The sequence below is a fragment of the Eurosta solidaginis genome, chromosome 4 (assembly GCF_040869045.1).
Source record: "Eurosta solidaginis isolate ZX-2024a chromosome 4, ASM4086904v1, whole genome shotgun sequence".
Classification (NCBI taxonomy): Eukaryota; Metazoa; Arthropoda; class Insecta; order Diptera; family Tephritidae; genus Eurosta; species Eurosta solidaginis.
The window spans coordinates 3803898-3811548 of record NC_090322.1 but is presented as its reverse complement, the minus strand read 5'-3'; positions in this window follow the sequence as shown (position 1 = coordinate 3811548).

Sequence of the window (7651 nt, the reverse complement as noted above, 5' to 3'; positions counted from 1 at the left end):
TAAGCGTTAAGTTGACTTATTTATTATAATTTTTGTGACAGATTTTTGTACTTGCTTGAGTTGCTGCCTTTCGATTTGTTCGTACAGTGGTGTGCAACAAAATAGCAATGAAGTATTGTAATGAAATTTCTTTGCAGCTCTTACTTGATATATGTTGTTGTAATATGATTTCAATTTAAGTTCACAACTGTCTAAAGCGGTTAAAAAATACACGATCTGATTCACACTTCATATTTGTTTCTTTGGTGTGCAAATATGTGGTCTGATATGATGTCACATTGTTTGGTTTGGTGTGATGTAATAAACTTACACAGAGTTGATCTTATATAATCACATCCATTTTGAAATTATATATAAATGAAATGGTATATGAATGACATATGAATGCTCAGAATATGAAGTGTTTTCACTGCATATGATATGATGTGATGTGTACCAAACTGGCGTGATGAAATATTTGTCGCCAGATCATCAACACTGTTCTGCGAAAATTAAGCTTATCGAGGGTGAGTACAATAACAACAACAAGGACGAGTTCACAAATTTCCTTAAATTCGCAATCCGTGTAACATCCACAATAATCAAACTTCGTGTAACTTGCAATTCCTTTTAGCAAGTGTAGATGTGGTTGCGACTGCAATAAGCGCATACCCAAATGTATATTGAATATATGTTTATTTTCCACTCATAAGTGCTTGCGTTACTCACAGCGCACTCGTTTAACAACATCAAACATTCTAAGCCAAATCAAGTTTGTTAAACTTTTGAGCAAAACTTTACTTCAATGGCATTTTCGATTTGAACAACTAAAATTGAAGAAAGTTTTTGTTTGTGGTCAAATGGTTGTACGCACATTGCCAACCAATGCTTGGTGTTGGGTTGCCAAAAAGTGTATGACTTAGATACGCATACAAACAAACAAATTCACAAACACATGGTTGTGAGTTTGCTTTATGTGACTGCGTGTGCTTGGCTTTTATTGACTATAACTCGCATCCTGCGCTCAATATTTGCGTATGAGAATCGTTTAGAAGTTAACTGAGCAAAGGCGCTGTGGTCGCACGACAACGACAAAAACTTTTAAATTGGAAAATTTTGACAGACTAACGAAAGACTAACGAAGTAAAAGACTTAAAAAGCTATAGAGATAATATACAAGATATTTACATGAATACCCGCGAATGTTTACATGCTTTTGGGGTTAAGCGTGTATGCACTTTTGTAGAGAAGTTGTGTGGCAAGTTTGCGTATATACAGCAGCTCGTAAATTGTGTGAAAGAGTGATATTCTTAATGGTTAGCTAGTAAAGTGGAATCTGCCGGAATATGCAAATTGGTGGGAGCTTTGGTATGACTTTTAGTTGTTTGACTTAATAAGCTTGTGAAATATCGCATAAACTTAGCACCTACAGTATGACTTAAATTGATCTAATATGATATTACTTGGTGTGATTTATTGAAGTAATCTTATCCTATTTGATGTGCTTTATATTATTTCCTGTGAACTGAATTGTTGAGAACCACTTGAGTCTATCTAGCTCTGGTTTGTGGTCAGCTTTAATATCATCATTATCAATTTCAAACATCATCTATCGCCTGATGCAACCGTACTACTAGAGCAATAATCCGTGAAGATACTATCCCATACTCAGATGTAATCTTTCAAAATACGATGCCCAAAATTGGTTTTCTATAATCAAACTATGCGAGATCTAATTAAGTGTAATTTGTCTTAGCCACACACGAGGTTGTATATTAATATAACGGTATTTATTAAAGTATGTCGTCACATGACATTAAGTATTCCACTTATTTATTAACTTAAGTCAATTTTAGTGTACTGTGCGTCGATTTTAATTGACTTTGTACGAGCAGCTCTACACTGTATTGATTGAGTTCGAAGTAAGTTCATATGATGTCACATAGTTAATCACAGCTTAGTAATAAAATTTAATATAACCTAAATTTGGTTGGAGTTTACTTCAAATATAACGCTGTAATTTTGTCATATTGAACCCAGACAGACTGAATGCGCCGTAATGTGATCAAGCTGATGTGAACAGATATGATATCACATGATATCGCGCGATGCGATCTAACTTTTTCTTCTTGAAAAACTTTTCTATGCAATTATTGAAGAAATATTTAAAACCTGTAACTTAACAAGGACTAGGAAAAAATTTTAAGGTGATGTGGGTAGCTTTAATATTACAAGCCTTTTATTACATATTTTCTATTTTTTCTCCTAATACCGGCAATGCGTACTGACATACATATGTAAATAAAGGATGGACTGGATTGAAAGCAAAATATACTTACATAAGCCTTTTGCATATATTGCAAATATACATATTACGCAAACCATATGCCAAAGTGTGCATATTCACCCACACACATAAAAAACAAATCTTCAACTTATTTATGCATATGTGTACGCTAAACGGGAAAAGTGAAAATTTGGGAAAGTAAATATAAACACATTGAAGCATGGAGCAAAAAGAGCAATGCTCTCTGGCCTACGAACACATAGTAAAAATAACCATAAAATTCAACTAAAGTCAAAGTTTGTAAGCGTCTTCGTAAGTGAGCTTTACGGATTTGGTTGAGCTCTTTTTATGTCGAACTTACTATTATTATGAAATGTGACCGGCTGCTGCAAGCCGATAAAAAGTTATGAATAAATATTTACAAGTTTCATTACTTATCGACTCACTTCAATGCACATAAATGTACATAATGCGAGCGAAGCTCAAATGCTTGAGAAGTTTTCAAGCCCTTAAGAAATGTTTTGAATATGTTTGGGCACTTATATACTTTCAGATGCTAAAAATTTGAGTCTTGAAGATAGTAGTACAAATTTTCTAAGAATGCTTCTAAAAAGGCGAACTCGCGAAGACCTGTTTTCGTTGACTCAATTAAACGTAATGAATCTTAGATAGACAGTCACCGTCAATAGTGGGTATAGTGATTGCCTTTCATAACGAAATCCATCAGTCTTAAGAGCGTTGACTGGCTCTCGTTGTTCCTTACGTAGTCCGTATAGAAGCTGGTGGTCTCTCCACATTTCATTTTCGTTAATTGAAAAAGGCATACGAATAATAGGCGACTCATTTTTAATTAAGTTTGAGCAGAATTTGTTCAGCTGAAAATTATTCTTATTGCGATAATTATTAAAGTTCAGGCATTAACCAAATGTAAAAGTGTTGCATACTTTAGGCGCTGATAACTTAAGTATGTAAAGGTAGCGCTTAAACTTCTCTTCTAACTCCCTCTATGGTTTAAGTGATCCTTTACCTTCTATTAAAAACGTTTTTTTTTTTTTAATTCTGATAGGTTTCCGACCTCCGGTACTACATGACCATGATTTCAAGATCCTGTGAAACCCATCATCATCCCTTTATCTATTACGTGCTTCATTTCTTTTTCACAGATTTATGGCTGTGCAGTGTATGTCCAAATTTGTACTCTTATTAAGTCTACTTTGTGTTCTAGCTCTGGCAAGATTGCTTTGAAAGCCTTGGCAGGACATTGTTAAACCCTTTTTCGATATCAAAGGATGCTGTGCGCATTCATTTGCTGAGTCATCCGACTTCAATTAAGCAAACTTCAGCATAAAATATTTGCTTCATAAAATTCTGAAATCTGAGTATTTGTTTCTTCAAAATAACAAAACGAACTATCAACTATAAGGGTAGCATACCTTAAGGCGCGAATTTTTTTTATGATAAATTATTATAATTTTTTTTTTCAAATACAGCACTATACCATAAATCTGTTAGCTCGGCACTTGCCTAAGCAATAGCTCATATTTTATCGCAATATCTGAAATATATGTTTGAAATTGTGAAAACTTCAAAATCAACTTTTCGACACACATTTATTTGTTTGCAATTGTATTTATTCACTAACTTTCAGCCACACACAAACACATACACAGCTCTTTGCTCACACCACTTCGCCGCTCACTCAATCATTTATTCATGTACTGACTTCTTCTGTCGTTTTGCATGCACTTTCCATGCTGCGCCATATTGTTGCTGTCACATTCCCGCTCATACTCAGACTGAAGTGAAAACAAATAGTGCTGGAAAAAGAATTTGAAAAAAAAAACGACAAACTAAATTATACGCACACAGAGTCCGATAAGCTGTTAAAATGAATCAAATATCATAAGAGAGTCTATGACAATAAATTTGTGTGAGCAGGAGGATTTGATTTTGGTGTGCAGTCATGTGAGGAAAGTGTAGAGGACCACACGCTTTTTTGGCCATTTTTTTATTTGTCCTATGCAGTTTAGTGAATCCCTCTTTTTCAGATGGAAGTTTAAGCTCTTAACTTTATAAATTAAAATTTTTTAATTAGTAAGCTCTATATAAATTAAAACTAAAATTTTCAACATGAATACTTGTGTGTGTATTAGTTTGCTTAACTTAACTTAATGCCCTCAAAAGCTAGGACACTCACACAAACGTGTGGGGATGCGCAACAGCAGTTGCATGCATAGAACATCCCCACAAACCGCAACAAGAAATTTGAATGCTCTGTTTTGCAAGTTGTTATGGTGATCCTAAAAATATGCTATATTCAAATTCTGGATGCAGTAGTTTAAGTTAGAAATTTTATATAGCTCACAGCACTTTTAGGTTTAACATAGCTTTAGGCGGTAGGGAGTAATTTAAGAAGTATTTTCAGTAACAACTAAAATGCAATTTTATAGAAAAAAGAGAAATTTGTGAAACATCGGCAGGTATGTAGTTGATGAGAAATTTTATCGCAATCATAAGAAATTTATTTTTTGTAACTTTTTAATATATTTTCTTTTATAAAGTTGATCTAATAATTTGTGCTGATTGGAATTTAAATTGAATGGCTGGTAAAAATAAAAAAATGAAGTTTGTTTATCTAGAAAAAGTAACTAAATAACAGACATAGTTACCATTTTTTGAAAAGGAAGCTTTTTCATATAAAAAGCCCTCCTAAAATAATGCAAATGAAGTTTTGTATCAACTAGAAATTTGAATGGCTATTTGGCACACTGTGCAATCACTTCCTTAAGATGGTCATATAACTAAGACCGAGAACAGTTTCCAAACACAACATCATTATTTCAGAAACGCCTAAAAGTATGCCGCTTTTAGTCAAATAGCGCTATATTTAAAGAGCTGGCCTTGCCCTGACCAGGGCATTTACTTTCCCTCTACTGAGTTTGAACGAACCACAAAGGAATAAAATGTGTCATAGTTTTTCTATCCTGTATATTTATTATTTCAAAACATACTTCTTACTGTCCTATACTGGTAGGGGATATTCCAAACGATAACATTTTTATCACCATTAAAAATTTCAATTACATACGGCAAAGTTTCAAGACGTTTAAGGCTCTACCCTCTGCCACTCTTTCTTTCATTTGAGCTTGAAGTTCGCATGCGAATACTGTTATAATTCAAATTTCTTTTCGCCATAACGTTACAAACTTTTAACGAGAAAATATGTCTTAAATTACATACTCTGTATAATAACATTAAACCTATGAAAGCCATAAAACAAAAAGTTCTAAAAGCACACACTAATTTCCGCACGATTTTTCAAAGCCTTTTGTACAGTAAAATTATGAGCCTGAAAATATGCAACCTTATCGACATTCTCATTTATTCGAAACACACTCCATCGTGTGCGTTCGCAAATTAACAATTATTATTACTTTTCAAAGAACAGCTAAAAGCAAAAGTTTTATATGACAAAATAAGTAAAATATGTATTTAATAGCCAATGAAACCAACTCAATCAACGATGATGAGTCATAAAATAAACAAAAAACATGATATCCTTTCGCACTAAAAATGCAACTCATGGTGAAGTAAAATGTGAGTCTGTGTAAAAAGCGGAGATGCCTAAAAGCATGCATGTATTAGCAAGAATAAAGCAAAGAAAAATGTGTACCACCCTAAGCGCTCAATTATTTTTATTGACTACCTGAATATTCTCCACTCTCCCCTATGAGTCTTTAAAATCTCTACTCTGCGTGAAAAGATCACAACACAAGCCTTCCAGAAGAGCTCTGCTGACAAACGGTGAATCTCAGAAGTAACATCTTTAGAGTGGCTTGCATACTTTTAGGCACACGCACGAGCATGCATGGAACTATATAAAATCCACATTTCTTTGCGATAACGTAACGGGATTGATGTTCAACGACTGAGGCACGTCGCCAATCGCACGTGCGTTTGCTTTCGATTTCACCTATTTTCAGAATTTCAAAGATAAATAAATAATCTAGGATTTCATATACACACGTACGGAAGACATCTATCGTATTATTTATATGCAATGGATTTTAAATTATTTTATTGATTTGTATTTACGCTGTTACGTCTTCTAAATCACATACAACTTTTCATCTTTTTATTTTTTATTGTAGCTTACGATTAACAGACTTTTTAAATTTTCTTTTATTTTATTTATTTTTTCTTGAATATTCATTCATTAGTGCATTGCTGCTCTTGTGAATTTCTATATTAAATGTAAACTATTACATGCACATGATCGCCACTCCTGCGCACAGCACTGCACTCGCCTTGCTACAAATATATATATACGGCTGTATGTTTGTACCTCTTGATTTCTTTAAATTGCATGTATCTTGCGTTTTCTGAATTGAAATTAAAGTTCATCTATAATGATTTTGCTTAGATTTCGCATATTCAATGTGACACTTGCTTTCTAAATATAAGCTCACTAACACACACACACACAAACGAAAGTGCCATAAAATACTTCTCTCATTTCCATCTATTGATTTGTGATTCGCATTCGTAGCTAAAATGTGAAATTAAATGGTTACTTGTCTTTGCCGATGACGTGCGTTGTTAATCAATGAGACCAGCATTGATTGAGTGAGTGTGATTGAGTGTGAGCAGCACGAATGGGTGAAATTTACTCACATGCATACATATGTCAGCTTTTATAGAGACAATTGTTAAATTATGCTATTCCTTTGCCCGCCAGCCAATCGCCACTATGCGATTTGATTGCTCACGCGCATTTATCTCTTTGAAATATTGAAACTCAATCAAGCATGCTTCAACAGCATTTGCATTGTATGACATAACTAATTACATTTTCGTGTTTTCAATTCGCTATCTTTGGCGAGCAATAAATGAAAATTGTCAGAAAATACATGGTATGCTAGATATCTGTGTTCAAGCACCGAGTTCAAGCTGGGAATGGATTGAAAATTGCTGATGTACAACAAAATAGTGCATACTTTTAGGCGTATTACATATAAATTCGAAAAAAAACGTAAATGGGTGTAATTGCAGGTAACAGATAGTATAAAGTTATATCTGCAGCTACACAGGATGTATTAATTAAATTACGAAGCATTTGGTTGCAGCCTGATGCTGAAGAAAGTCTAAAAAAGATGTACATTTTGCATACACCAGCAGCAATTTCAAAAGCAAGTTTATCGTTTTTTTTTTTGTTTGTTTCTTAAAAGAAAATAATTTTACATCAAAAATATCAGTGCATTTCAAGGAAAAATCCTTGCACAACGGAAATTCCTTCCTAGAGCTTGATAACCCAAGCTATCTTAAACCACGTCATATCCGCCTAAAAATATGCATTATAACCCCACATTCCAAATTTAGATGCCC